This window comes from Acomys russatus, unplaced genomic scaffold (assembly GCF_903995435.1).
Source record: "Acomys russatus unplaced genomic scaffold, mAcoRus1.1, whole genome shotgun sequence".
In the NCBI taxonomy this organism is placed as follows: Eukaryota; Metazoa; Chordata; class Mammalia; order Rodentia; family Muridae; genus Acomys; species Acomys russatus.
This window is the reverse complement of record NW_026131767.1, coordinates 954-16,643: the sequence shown is the minus strand read 5'-3', so window position 1 is coordinate 16,643 and position 15,690 is coordinate 954. Positions and strand designations below refer to the sequence as shown.

At 45.8% G+C, this 15,690-nt stretch overlaps 1 pseudogene; it reads right to left on the bottom strand.

Moving 5' to 3' along the window:
• Nucleotides 1–578: 578 nt before the first annotated feature.
• Nucleotides 579–1,524, bottom strand: LOC127186456 (melanoma-associated antigen 11-like; annotated as a pseudogene).
• Between the last annotated feature and the right edge of the window lie 14,166 nt (nucleotides 1,525–15,690).

Sequence of the window (15,690 nt, the reverse complement as noted above, 5' to 3'; positions counted from 1 at the left end):
AGGGATTTTTTTTACTCCACCGACTTGAGGCCACTAGCCAAAGGTGACCCCTCTGCAACATTGCTGTCCTTGTGCTGTGAAGGGAATTCTCACCTGTCCTCCTGACAGGGTTGGGGCACTTGAGCGACACCATTTCCTAGAAGAGGGTGGACCAGCCTTAAGGCTGCCTGCTAACCCAGCACCTCTCACAGAGCAGCTGGTGTTCAGCGAGAGCATGCAGAAGAAATTGCTTTCACCTTCCCTTCGCCTTCACTGCAGGTAACCAGAACAGGAGACTAAAACTGAGGAAGCAATGGAGATCATTTTATTCTGTTTGTCAGGAAAAGGCCAAGGCCTTCCCCACTGCCTGGCAACGTCCACTTAGAATGCCATGGGAGCTTGAGAAATAGTACAACTTAGACGGAAGTCATTCTCGTTGGTTTACACAATGATACCCTTCTCCTGAAGTGGATGAACAACAGCATGGGCATTGCTAAATCCATTTGCACACTTAAGACATCCCAGGTCCATGAGCCTTGTAGTAAAGGTCACAACAGTCTATAACAACTACACAACCTCAAGCCACCCAGATGGGACAGAGTAGAGGGAAGAACAGAAGAGAGTGGTTCCCACAGCTCCTCCCACCATGTGTCACATGATGGCATGGTACTTAGATGACTGACTCTGCCTGTCCTGGGGTTGGATGGGAACTGCCCGTGTGGGAAGTAGAACTTGTGCAGGGCAGAGCCAGAAGGGCCATCTGCCCGGCCCTCCTGGCCTAGACCCTGTCTATCTCCTCTCTCAGAGCCTCTGCATATCTAAAGGGGTAGGCTCTGGGATCCTGCTTAAAGATGCTGGCAAAAAACTTGAGTAATTTCATCTTGGTGGTTTCAGCGCGGGCTCTTGGGCCCCACAGGAACTCATAGGAAGGAGGATCGCTGTCAGGCACCTGCCTGTATTCCAGGTACCCTTCCTGCACAAAATGCTCCGTGATGAGACGTCTGGGCTCCCCGTACATGAAATGCTCACTGTCCGCATACACCCCATGTTGTTCAGTACGCGCCACAAGGCCTGCTCACTAGCGCAGTTGTCCTCTATGAAGATGATGCACAGCACGATTAGTAGCAGGCCTGTCTTGGGTACGCCTGGAAAACCTTGCTGAGTCCCATGGTAGGTGATCCCAAGGGCAAGGGCAACAGAGTAGATGTGGTCAGGGGCGTTTCTTTCCACTATCTCCAGGCCAAAGAGAAGCCTCAAACAATCAGATGCCTTAGAAAAGATGACCGGGTAGTATTCCTCGTAACCACGGAGGACTATGTACAGAATCTGAGCCTTAGATGTCAGTTACTTGCTAGTGTAGTTGAGGAGAAGGAAGTGAACCACATCAATCATCTTTCTGTTGAGGACACCTTGTGAGGGAGAGTGTGGGTCAGCCAGTTCTGTTCCTTGGCTGCCAGAAGACTCAACAGATGATGCCCTACTGGCAGGGCCGCTGGCATAGTCAGGAGAGGAGGCTCTCTGAGGCCACTGGGGAGAGCCCAGCATATCACCCACAGATGGATGCCCTGAGGGTGGTGGTGGCCTCCACCTCACCTGCCTCAGTTCCTGGGATATGGGCACGCTCCAGGCCCCTTGCCCTGCTCTGGGACTGAGTGCTGTCTGGGAGGTTGCCTGTGTGTCTGCTGTCAGTTGGATCCATGCTGATTTCCTTGGGAACACAGGAATGGACTTGTTGCAGCTCAGATGGATGAAGATTCACAGGTCTGCGATGGGTGGGGGTGGGGGGTAGGGGAGGAAAAATGAAAGAGTGAGTTGAATCTGACACCTGTAGGTTGGGCAGCTTTCAAAACCTGTTGCAGGGTTTTGCCTGGGGGGGGGGGCAGTGCCCTATGGCCAAAGGACTCTGGTCCTGCATGTGCCTCTGAGTGCAAGAATTCTCACTCTGGCACACTCCCACACCTGGCAATACTGTACCCTGACATGATGGCTGAGCCTGGGGCAGGGACCCACTTGCCCTGTAGTGGAATCTGCAGTGATGGCCACCTGGCCTGGCCTCCTCTCTGCTCTATTAGGAGTTTCCAAAGTCCACATGAAGTGCATCTTAGCTCTTGTTCCTGGAACCCCAGTTTTCCACGGCCGGAGTGGCAGCTCCCCCTCAGGGTTCTATAGGCATCAGCATAGAGCCATGCCCATGCATGCTTTATGCAGTCCTCTCTCTGGGGGACAGGGCCTTCTCACATGTTCATTAATAACCAGGACAGCTTATCTGGTTGCCAATACCTACCTCCTCTGTCAAACACACCTGGCTCCCTCTTGCCTCCAATGGTACCCCATGCTCCAAAGGCTCATCTTCCTGAGAGAGGACACAAAAGTCATGATGAATCACCTCTGGAACTGCGTGGCAGGGGTGACTCAAGAGCCAAAAGGGTTTCTGCATTGGTGGCACATGCCATTAGACCCAGCATTCAGGAGGAAAAGGCTGGTGGATTGTTTTGAGTTCGAGGTCATTCTTGTCCACAAAGTTAGTCAAGGACAGCCCTGGCTATACAGAGAGACTGTGTCTGGAAACACAAGAAAATAAAAGATCAAAATGGCTGGCCACTGTATTTTCCTGCAGATTCTAAAGACTAGTCTATCCATTCCCACGAGCTCCCCCCCAAAACCACTGCAGGAATTTAGAATGCTATGTCTATCTGTCACTCTTCCAGGAATTTAACGACTGTTTTGAAAGCTACAAGGCCTTGTATGCAAACAGCATAGTATGGCAACAATTTTTAAGGCACCTCAGAAAATGGCTCTGAGTGGCCCCTTGACACCCAGTTCAGCAATAATTGAAACCCAGCTTTAGTAACACACTTCCCCTGAAGGGCCTGAAATCAGAAACACCTGATTGACACTCCATTCCAGAAACCTAACAAAATGGCTTCAACCACTGGAAACGAAGAGAAAATCTGTCCCCAGATAGAAGTTTGGACCTTCCCCCAAGGACTGTGGCTATATGAAGCTAAGAAAAATGAGGTGGCACAGTTCGCTTATGTCCAGGTGTCCACCCCGCAAGGCAGGAAGGGTCTTTCTTACTTAAAGGACCTCAGGATGAAAGGTGGGGCAGGGGAGTCTTTGGCCAGATTCATTCTGGTGGAAAGAGAAAACATCAAGAAGAAGAAGAGGTAAGATGAACGCACATCAGGTGTACTTCAGGAAACCTTATTTTATTTAATTTTATTTTTATTTTTTATTTTTATTTATTTATTTAAACACATTTTTATTGAAAACTAAAATAATCCATATTACATCTCATTTTCTAACCCATCACATACATCCTCCCATTCCTCCCTCCCTCCCACATTCACCCGAATCCCCCTTCCCTATGACTGTGACCAAGGGGGACCTCCTCCCCCTGAATATGGTGCTAGGGTATCAAGTCTCTTCTTGGTAGTCTGCTATCCTTCCTCCGAGTGCCATTGGGCCTCCCTGTCAAAGGGACATGGCCAAATATGGGGCACCAGAGATCCTGTGAAAGTCAGTCCCCAGTCTCCACTTAACTGTGGAGAATGTCCTGTCCCTTGGTTAGATCTGGGTAGGGGTTTGATGATGGCTGCATGTTTTGTCCTTGGTTGGTGCCTTTGATCAAGCAGAACCCCTGGGCTCAGATCCACCCATCATAATGTTCCTCTTGTAGGTTTCTAGGACCCTCTGCATCCACCTACTTCCTTATCCCCTATATTTTTCTCACCTAGAGTCTCGATAGGATGTTCTCCCCTCTGTCCCACTTTCCTGGTAGGTACAGATTTTCATGGGACCTGCCCCTTGGGCTAGTGTCCAGTTATAAGTGAGTATATACCATTTGAGTCTCTCTGCTTCTGGGTTAGCTCACTCATTATGATCATTTCTAGTTCAATCCATTTGTCCACAAATTTCAGGAATTCCTTGTTTTTAATAGCTGAGTAGTATTCCATAGTGTAAATGTACCACAGTTTCTTTCTCCATTCTTCTACTGAGGGACACTTAGGCTGTTTCCATGTTCTGGCTATTATGAATAAGGCTGCTATGAACATGGCTGAGCAAATTTTCTTGTTGAGTGCTGGAGCATCTTCTGGGTATATTCCAAGGAGTGGAAGAGCTGGGTCTTGAGGAAGCCCTATTCCCATTTTTCTAAGGTAGCACCAGATAGATTTCCAAAGTGGCTGTACTAGTTTGCATTCCCACCAGCAATGAAGCAGTGTTCCTCTCTCTCCACATCCTCGCCAGCATGTGTTGTCACGTGAATGTTTGATTTTAGCCATTCTGATGGGTGTAAGATGGAATCTCAGAGTTGTTTTGATTTGCATTTCTCTGATGACTAGAGATGTTGAGCATTTCTTTAAGTGTTTCTCAGCCATTTGATATTCCTCTGTTGAGAATTCTCTGTTTAATTCTGAGCCCCATTTCTCAATTGGGTTATTTGGTTTAGTGGCATTTAATTTTTTGAGTTCTTTATAAAGTTTGGATATTAGACCTTTGTCAGATGCAGGGTTGGTGAAGATTATTTCCCAGTCTGTAGGCTGTCGCTTTGTTCTGTTGACAGTGTCTCCTGCCTTACAGAAGCTTCTCAGCCTCATGAGGTCCCATTTATTAATTGTTGTCCTTAAGGCCTGGGCTGTTGGTGTTCTGTTCAGGAAGTTGTCTCCTGTGCCAATGTGTTCCAGGCTCTTCCCCACTTTTTCTTCTAACTGATTTAGTGTCTCTGGTTTTATATTGAGGTCTTTAATCCATTTAGACTTGAGCTTTGTGCATGGTGACAAGTATGGGTACAATTGCATTTTTCTACATGTAGAAATCCAGTTAGACCAGCACCATTTGTTGAAGATGCTATCCTTTTTCCATTGAATAGATTTGGCTTCTTTGTCAAAAATCAGGTGACTATATGTGTGTGGATTCATATCTGGGTCTTCAATTCGATTCCATTGATCAACCAGCCTATTGCTGTGCCAGTACCATCCTGTTTTAATTACTATTGCTCTATAGTACAGCTTGAGATCAGGTATGGAGATTCCTCCTGAGGATCTTTTATTGTATAAGATTGTTTTAGCTATTCTGGGTTTTTTGTTTTTCCATATAAAGTTGAGAATTGACCTTTCAATGTCTTTTAAAAATTGTGTAGGTATTTTGATAGGGATTGCATTGAATCTGTAAATTGCTTTTGGTAAAATGGCCATTTTTACTATGTTGATTCTCCCAATCCACTAACAAGGGAGATCCCTCCATCTTCTCAAGTCACCTTCAATCTCTTTCTTTAGGGACTTAACGTTTTTTTCAAACAAGTCTTTCACTTGCTTGGTTAGCGTTACTCCTAGGTATTTTAAATTGCTTGTGGCTAACGTGAAGGGTGTAGATTTCCTAATTTCCCCCTCTGTATGATTGTCATTTGTATATAGGAAGGCTACTGATTTTTTTGAGTTAATTTTGTAACCAGCCAGTTTGCTGAACGTGCTTATCAACTGAAGGAGTTCTCTGGTGGAATTTTGGGGGTCACTTCTGTACACTATCATATCATCTGCAAATAGGGATAGTTTGACTTCTTCCTTTCCCATTTGGATCCCCTTGATTTCCTTGTGTTTTCTCATTCTGGCTAGGACTTCAAGAACTATAGTGAAGAGATATGGAGAAAGTGGGCAGCCTTGTCTGGTCCCTGATTTTAGAGGAATTGGAAACCCTATTTTAGATAGGCTTAGCTGGGTCATGTGCATGTCACTAAAGATCAGTCCCCACCGTGGTCACAGCCCCAGCTCACTTCTCCTGAGAGGGTTTAGGATCACATGGAGGGGAGGAACTTGACCTGAGCTGGAGACATCCTTGAGGCATGTGAGTTCCCAGTCTGGACACATCCAGGTGAGAAGTCCAGAGATTATTTAAGGAAACTCCAGTCCAGCCCACAGGCAGGGACTCACAAAAGCCTTCCCAGGACTGCTATTACACAAACAGCCTTGGGCAGGGCTCTCCGTCTGAGCCCTCTGGCCTCTTTCCTGGCTTAAGTTGAGCAACTTGACCCAGCTCATTTGAGGAAAGGTCACCTGTGTCAAGATTCAAACTGAGAAGTGACAGAGTTTCATTGTCCAAACACAGGATTCCAGGACCCTCCCTGCCCTCCTGCAGCCAGACTGCTTCTTTCCCCCTTAACTGATCAGATATGCCTTATCATGCCTGGTCTCCCCTGTAGGCCTATTTCTTAACCTTTGTCCCAGTTACAGCTTAGCTGCTGTCTCTCATTCTCCCACCCACCCCGCCACAGGTCCCTTAAAAGCCCAATCATGGGTCTCCGTAAAACTTCTTCACTGAGTTGGCCTGGTGTAGGGACAGGTATTCCTCTGACTTGGCCTGTTGTAGGGCCAGGTACTGTGCTCGCATGACCATTTTCAGATGCCACCCCCTTTTTGCTTGGTATGAAGTGGGCACAAAGCCCGACTGGTTGAAACAGAACTAAGAGCTTTTTTTCCTTGTGGCCATGTGTCCCTCCTGCCAGAGAGTTGCCATTGACTCAGCATTTTAGCATATAAAGTGGGACAATGGGCAAAGTCATTCTCTTCTGTCATTTTTTTTTCCTGGTGACATTAGGGGCGCTGTTATTGGGGCCTAGGAAGGCTGAAAAGCTAGTCAAAGGCTAGATAATGGGGCTATGAACTTTCCTCTTAGTACTGCTTTCATTGTGTCCCATAAGCTTGGGTATGTTGTGCCTTCATTTTCATTGGATTTTAGAAAGTCTTTAATTTCTTTTTCATTTCTTCCCTGGCCCAGAAGTCACTGAGTAGGGAGTTGCTTATTTTCTATAATTGTGTAGGGTTTTTGTTATTTCTGTTGTTGAGATCCATCTTATTCCATGGTGACCTGAGAAAGTACAATGGGTAATTTCAATTATTTGTATATGGCTTGCTTTGTGACTGACTATATATTGACAACTTTCAAGAAGGTTCCGTGGGGTACTAAGAGAAAGACTATTCTTTTGTGGTTGGGTGAAAAGTTCTGTAGATAACCATTGAGTCCATTGGATTCATTCCATCTGTTGGTTTCATTATTTCTCTATTTTGTTTCTGCCTCAGTGATCTGTCCATTGTTAGAGTAGGACACTGAATTCTCCCACAATTGAGGTGTCTGCATCGTCGTGTGTTTTGACCTTTATTAAAAACTGTGTTCTGGTTTTGCTATGGTTTTTTGTTTCAGCTTTTCTTTCTTTTTTTAAAATAAATTTGAGTGTCCTTGTACATTGTTCAAAGATGTTCTGAATTGGAATGCCCTCTTGGTAGTCTTTTCCTTTGGTGAGAATGGCATACTCCTCCCCATCTCTTTTCATTAATTTTGGTTGAAATTCTATTACTTCATGCTGTACTACTCTATTAAAGAGCTGGCTCTGGAGTTGGATTAGACACTCCGTTTCCCAACCTAAGCATGCTTGTTTTAAAAAATCCTCCAACATACCTGTCCTGGGTCAGGAGACCATCTGACACTAGGACAAAGAAGAAAACAAAGCTAAGCAGCCCAAGAAAAGACACTATGTGAGTTGAAAGGGCTAAAATATAAGCTGTACCTTAGGATCTTAAAGAAAAAAAATCTTTTTAATATGTATTTATTATTTAGACAGCATGTGTGCTTGCATGCCAGAAGAGGGCACCAGATCTCACTATAGATGGTTGTGAACCACATGGTTAGTTGCTGGAAATTGAACTCAGGGTCTCTGAACCAGGACTTGTAGTCTTATTGAATAACGCAAAAAAAAATCCCTAAAGACAACTAAAACTACCCGCTGTTAGCTTTTTCTGAGTTCCTGTAGATGTTGTGTTTTTATAGTTTTCTGTTTAATGCTATCTAGGATAGGGATAACTATATTATTCTACAACTGAATAACTACCGGACAAATACTGAATTAGCTTCTCAGGGTATCTGCCTACATCTGCAGACACACACAAATGGGTTAAAATGTAAAATAAAACCCTCAGTCTAAACTATCTTGTTTGTAAGGACCAAACAAACTCTTTTTTGAAAAACAAACTCCATTTTGGAAAGGAAACTCCATTTTGTGTTCAACCTAGCCAAGGGCTGAACCCAGATTCCAGACTAAGCACAAACTAGCCTAAACAGAAAAAATAATCCCTGGCAACACAATCAGCTTACCTTGGGTAAGTCCAAATATATGCTCTGCTGGTCAAGCTGAGCATCACGTGGTCTGGCACATAGCAACAACCAATTAGGAGAGGCCAGGCCAAAGTTCCTAATGCCCAAAGGACTGCCTCAGCCAATCTTTTCTACAGGACAACTTGCCCTACATCTATTACCCAACCATGAAACTCTAAGTCTTTTAACTCTCTGCTTGCAGCTTTTCTGCCCAGATGTCATCCAATCATATACTGTAGATCCCATTTCTTTGTCTAAAACCTATAACAGGCTGCACTCAATTGAGACTCCAGGCAACTTCCCTGCACCTGCTGCATCAGTGCATTGGAGGTGAGTCCTGGGTTCGAACCTGCAATATAAACATATTCTTGCCACTGCATTTGGACTCTGATCTTGGGTGGTCTGTTCGGAGAGTCTCTCAAAATTTGGGCATAACATTGTTAATAACTCCAAATATGCCTACTTAAGATAACCAGAGCTGGACTCGTGAACACTTAATATTCCTTCCAAAAGGAGATAGGTAAGACGATTGGCCCTTCCTGGGAATATCCAGTGCAAATCCAGCCCACCTAGGAAAGCACTCACAGCTCCACTCACAAGAGTTGCTGCAGCACACAAAAACAGGCTCCCTCTTCTCCACTGCATTCAGTAGTTTTGCCAACACTTTACACTTCACCCAGCCCTCAACGTGTCCATCAACTGGCAAGACAGGAGGCAGACCTGTCACTGCTCAAAGCTCCTACCTTGGCTTGCAAGCTCTGCCCACTATGCCTACATCATCAGCCTCAGCTGCACCTCAGCATCAAGCCCAGCCAACCACTACTACCTAAGTCATCACAGCCCCACTCACAACACCTCCAGCACAAGCTACCCCAGCAGAGACAGCTTCTGTCCCCCCACGCGCACCTACAGCCCTTCAACTCAGCACTCCCAGCTTCTCCCTGAGAATGTACAATACTTCACCCCCACAGACAGAAGTCTCCACCCATGGGTCTCGACCCTCACACCAGCTATGTAAGTTGTGGTTCCATTTGTAACAGTGGCAAAATTCCACTTGTGAAATAGCAACGAAACACATGAGGGGCTGTGTTAAAGAGTCACAGCATTAGGAAGGTTGAAACCCACTGCCCTTCCCTGACCTTTGCAACCACAGCCCCCACCCCCTACTCTACCTCAGCAGGTCACAGTGCCCCACTGCTACAGGTGTTCTCTGCCAAATGAAGGTCAAGTGAGGATTCAGCCTTCTGCCTCCTCCTCAGAAAGTGACCACTCACATCATAGCCTTGGCCTGGTGCTCTGCATTCCCTGTTCACTTATCTCACCACTCACACAGCCCAGCCCACAACAACTGCCACAGCAGAAACAGCCCTGGGCCCCCTTCTCCTTCAGTGGTCTGGGCAACATTAAATAGAGATCAAAAGTTATACAGACACAATCCAGCAATCAGAGAAAGGCCAGACCTCACTCAAGCCCTGTATCAGCAAGAGAGCTCAGCCCACCACTGTTCAGTCAGCTCTCACAACCCCACACTAGTATACACCTACACAGCCCTGTGTCCTCACTTATACCTATTAGGTTTGGATGGCTTCAGTCATGTCTAGCTAAGCAAGTAGAAATTCTCCTTAAGATTTAACGAAAACTATTTTATTTTATTTTATTTATTCTCCTCCTCCTCCTTTTTCTCTCTCTGTATCTCTCTCTCTCCCTCCCTCTCTCTCTCTCTCTCCTTCCCTCCCTTCCTCCCTGACTGAGTGTGGGTGGGTTCCTGTCAGGCAGGGTCCATATGAAAATAATCAGTGAACAAATTGTGTGAATTGCTCTCTCCTGTGGAAGGCTGGGTTGGATTAAAAGTGTGCACCGCCAGGTCCAGTGATGCTGTGCTTGTTAAGAACCTTGTTTGGCATAAGAGATCACATTTATAAGACCTTCTGTCCCCAGGTTTATCTTCCCCATTTCCAATTTTTCTATCTTTCTCGTCTCCTGGCACCTCCCTCTCAGGAACTTGTTACTGAAGAGTGACCTGCAGGTTCAGTCAAACTGCCACCTGAAAGGGTGTACCTGAGTACAGGAGAGAGACTAGGTGTTCCTGGGATACCTCTATCCATATCTGTATACTGATTACATATATATACATGAGAAGTGGTGCCCGGCAGAGAAGAATCAGCAGTAAACATGGGACAGCCAAATTCTGAAGAGGACGTTTGCAGCATTAGATGCTTTGCTTCTGCACTCTAGTTCTTATAATAAATTATTAAAGCACTTCAAAAGCTTCTTTATTTTCATTCTAAAAGCCTGCCCTTGCTTCCCTGACAAAGTTTCTGTGAATTTAAAGGCATGAGAACATGCAGGTAAAACTCACAGACAGAACACCACCTATGAGGGCCAACCAAGCTTCTGCACCACCTACCCCCAGCAGGGGCAGAGCCTAGTGCAAGGGAGGAGCAAGCAAGGGAGGGATAATTTGCACTACGGAATTTGCTTTAAAATTGCTTAGATCCACAGGATGAAGTTAATTTAACTGTAGTGCAACACCCCCAAATTTCTGGTTACTCCATAGTCCAAAGCAGACTGCAGGAGAAAACATTTTTAAAAAAAGAACTTAAACAAAGGTGTAGGAACAAAAAGTGACATCAGTGCTTAAATTACTTCATAATGCCAGATGGAACAAGGAAAATGGATTTCTTGTGTTGGTGTTATGTTTTTGTTTTTGTTTTTGGTGAAACAGTTATAGAATCTCCAAAAATGGCTCCTACTGGTTCCTCTGAGCCAATGTTCCTACCACAGCAGCGGTTTTACAGACCAATGGGCCAAAGACAAGAAGAGATACATGAAAACAGTAAGAAAATTAGGAAGAACAGCTGCAGTGGCTGGGTGGCTGTGAAGGCCCCTGCACTAGCTCCAGGAGGTGAGCAGAACCTACAGCAGGGGAGGAAGCTTGCCTGTGTGGGGGCTGTTGTTTGGTTATTCACTCACTCACTCACTCACTCACTCACTCACTCACTCATTTTCTTTATATCCCTACTGCAGGCCACACCCTCCTCTCCTCTGGGTCCCAGAGTCCTACCCTGTTTTCTCTCTCAGCCCCCTCCTCTTCTCAGAAAATGAGAGCACCCACCCATCAACTCACCTCAGCACATCAAGGGTTTTTTAAAGGTGGCCTAGATGCTGGTGGCTGGGGGCACAAAGGGTGGGGTGACTGACAGCCTGGCAGCCTGGCCTTAGGCCCCAGACTCTTCTCCACCCCAAGCCTCTCAGGAGAGCCACTTGCTTGTGAAGATGAGCCAAAGCCATGGCCTGGCATGTGGCACAGAGCAGGTAGGACAAATGTGTCTGAGAGGGCAGAGGCAGGCACTGACACACAGCTTCACAGTGACAATGCTAAAATGTTTCTGCCCTTCAATGCCTTTTTCTATCTTCTCTCCTGCTCTGATTAATTTCTACACATCAGGTTTTACCAGCTCAAACTTCCAATTGGAAACACTCTCTCGGATGCAAGGAGGTCTAATGAGCTCCCATCAATCCAAGCAGAGCACCTGCTGCTCTCAAATGACCTGTGGCATTTAAGCCAAAGGGCTGACTCTAGAATGTGGGATTTGACCCTCCTATTTCGGTTCATAGGTGTTTTTTCTTTCTCCATAAGTCCTTTAACCCCCTTTCCTGGGACAGTCAGTCAGAATAGCCTTCTGGCTCTGTGACAGCGACAAGGAGAACAGAGCAGCCTAAGATATATATATATATATATATATATATATATATATATATATATATATATATAAAAAAGGCTAAAACTGAGCTGGTAATGTGTCCATGAAGAGAGTTACAATGTATCCATCCTTCCTCTCTTCTCCACCCACCCTATCAACTACCTATGAGAGCAACTTCCTGGACCCAAAGAGATGTTTGTGTTGTGACTTTGATGTTATGTTTAGTTTAATTTTGATACAGTTTTACATGATACATAACAATAACGTAGTACTTCAAAAAACTAACAGTTTACCACTGACAAATTTCAACAACAACAACAGCAAGAACAACAAAATACTTAAAGTAGCTGGGGGTAAAGAGCTGCTAAAGGAAGGTAGCCTCTGTTGGGTCTCAATTCCCTAAAGAGTCGTTAGTTGTTCCAAGCAGGCCTTCTCAGGAAATTTTCTATAAAGGTGGGATGGGGCTTTCCCAATAGTAGTATTAAATATTCTGGTATTAATAAATAAAAATGTGATGCAGCTAAAATAAAAATATTTTGATATATAAAGGTTTGTATATAAAGATTGAGAGGGATATATATTTGCAAAAAAAAAAAAAGTAAGAAGCTTTCTCATAACCTATAACATCCCCAGTAAGTTATTTAAAGTGCACAGAGGATGCCTAAGCTATATAAGGCATATGAGGAATAAAAATTAAAGGCAATATTATGCTGTTAAAGATTATAAGGTCCATGTTTAGCAATTAAAAACAGGCTGTAAAGTATATCAAATAAAGGTTTTAAAATATCTCCTCATTCAGTAGACAGTGTTGTTTACTAAAGGGTACAAGACTTTGACAATGCACTCCCTTTCTCCCTTAGATGTCTGAAGACAGGCAGTCAGGTAGGCAGAGGAGAAGCCAGTTTATGTCACATACATGTGTCACCACCTTATGCATGAGTCATTTCTCTTTACTGGGGTCCTGCCACAGCACAGCACACCTTTCGCCAGCCACTTCTGTCCTTTTCTGCATCACTGGTTCTCAGGCATGGGGCCAGTTTTGGATTTCAGAAGCAGGCAAGGCACCAAGCCAGACCCCAGACAGACAGGTAGACAGGGAAATTGAAGATACATTGTATTCTTTTGAGGCTCTAAGAAACCAGCCTAGGCTAATTTGAGGTAATTTCCCTGCTCTGCCTTCCATGTCTGTGTCTTAGGACTTGAGAATGTGAGAGCTGTGTTGTTAGCCCCTGCTGCTTAGAGATTGCCTGAGGGCCAGCTGACAGGGAAGATCTCCTCTGCCATTTCCCATGCAAAAGAATTTCCTGGAGGGCAAGGAAGGCTCTCAGAGGCAAGGTGACAGCACAAGCTGAACTGAAGAGACAGTTTTTACACACACACACACACCACACACACACACACACACACACACACACATACACACACACACACTTCAGACGGCAGGCTCTCACCGTAACACAGAAGAGACAGACACACATAGGGAGAGATACACACAATAGAATCACAAGGCAGCTTTCAGGCAGGCACATGTTCAGACTCATACAATCAAGGGACCGGGGACCTTAGACACAGGGAGCATGAAGTAATGAATTCAAATCTGGGCTCATCCTTGGAGTTGGAGCTCAGTAAGAACAAGGAAGGGTGAGTTTATTTAGCAGTAGTAAGTCTCAGAGGCTGAAAACATCCTAGGCCTGGGTTAGAGTGTACAGAGGTAAGGACCTTCCAGGGCCAGGCCTAGGCTAGCAGGCAGAGGCAATAGTCCTCTGAGACAACAGTTGAAGCAGGCAAATAAAAGAGTCTTTGACAGGACCCCATTCAGAGCTTCTGGACCAGCCTCCCTCTATTCGCTTTTGCTGCCGTGTCTTAGGTAGACACCTTCCCCATGTCCACGTCCCATTGTAATTCTTCCTTAGTCAAGCCAGATTCCTATGAGCCAACTGCTGAGCCAAACGTGCAGGCTTTATTATCTGTAGGAGTGAGTCACAGTACCTGTACCAAGGTTAACAGTCTGTTTGTTGGTCCATTGGTGTAGTTTGCCACCAGTTGCTCCTGGTACCCAGGATGTCTTTGAAGACATTGGTCCTGATGGCTGGGTTAGCACAGAAAGTTGAGCACCTGTATCTACCAGGAAAGTGGTGCGTTGCCCCCCAACAGTAAGAGTTAGCCTGGGCTCGGGGGTGGGTGGGTGGGGCTCCAGAGCCCTGACTTACCTAGTCACTGTCTTTACCCAATGCCAGGCCCGGAACAGGTTTTTTCCTATCTTTGGGACGCTAAGGGTAGTCTCTTAACCAGTGTCCACGTTTTTTGCAGTAAGCACATTGATCCTTATCCACACGGGGCCGCCTTCGTTCTCCCCCCTCTCTTGCCTGTTCTCTATATTTAGTAGGTTCTGTCACAACAGCGGCCAAGATCCTACTCAAATGCCTATCTCGCTTACGATCTCTGCGATCCTCCCGTTTCTCCTGTTCCCTTGCTAGCCTAGCTTCCTTTTCCTCTGGGGTTTTTCTCTTGTTATACACCCTCTCTGCTTCTCTGACCAAATCCTGCAATCTATATGTCTGAATGCCATCTAGTCGCTGTAGCTTCCCTTGTACCTCCACAGCTGACTGATCTATAAAAGACATGGCCACTGTTGCCTTATGTTCTGGAGCCTCAGGGTTAAACGGAGTATACATGCGAAACCCTTCCAGCAATCTTTCCATAAAGGCAGCAGGGCTTTCTTCCTTTCCGTGAGTAATAGCTCTTACCTTGGCCAAATTGGTGGGGTGCTTTCCAGCTCTCTTGACACCTGTCAATAGAGCCTGGGGATAGATACAGAGACTTTTCTTACCTGCAGCCATCTCAAAATCCCAATCTGGGCGCGTCAAGGGAAATCCTTCATCTATCTCGTTAGGGAGCTGGGTGGGTGCCCGGCTTGGTCCGGGCACATTTTTCCTTGCTTCTAGGAGGACTCTTTGTTTTTTCTCTACGGTGAGGACAGCCTGTAGAAGCTGTTGACAGTCATCCCAGGTGGGTTGATGAGTTAAAAGCATCAATAAGGGAAGTTAGGGCCTGGGGGTTTTGTGAAAAGGGAGGATTGTGGGTCTTTTAATTCTATAAATCTGATGCAGGGAATGGACAGTAATGAATGTCACCACTGATAGTACAAAGAGGAAACAGTGAGGTTTCCTGGCCTGGATTTCGGTCCTGCCCTCTACACAGGCCAGGAAGAGGAGGGGGCAGGGAGGAATCTGAGGAGGGTTGGGGGAAGGTATAAGAGAAGGAGCTGAAGGGGCTGGAGAGGGCATGTGGGTAGATGAGGTAGGGAGAGAGGGATTAGGGTCAGAGGGAGAACTCAAAGGCATAGGGTAAGGTGGAGGAGGCAGGTCTAGTAGTAGGAGATGTTGTTGTTCATTGTCAGGCAGCACGGGCTTTGGGCGAACTCCTGGGTGTTCTTCCGGTGTCTCGGGAGTCTCAGAAGCTGCAACTGGGAAGAGAGAAATTGGCAGGGGGCCCAGGGGGAAAGGCTTGAGCCACTGTGGTGGGTCTTGGACCAGGGATTCCCATGTGATTATATATGGGACCTGATCCGGGTGGCCGTGGGACCCAGGTCTGCAAACGACATTTTTAACCTGCAGGATAGTAGTAAGGTTAAATGTCCCATCTCTAGGCCAAGTCAGAGTCAGAGTCAGAGTCAGAGCCAAGGGAGTCGTCACAGTTTGTTCATGTCAGTATGGTCGAGAGAGGAAGACAGAGAGAGACAAGACAGAGACAAACAGACAAATAAAACTGAAACCTATCAACCGCACAGCAAAATATTGGCGCCACAGAACAGGATTCAGATCGAATGGCAAAACTTTTCTGCCATTCGGATTCGGATTGAGGA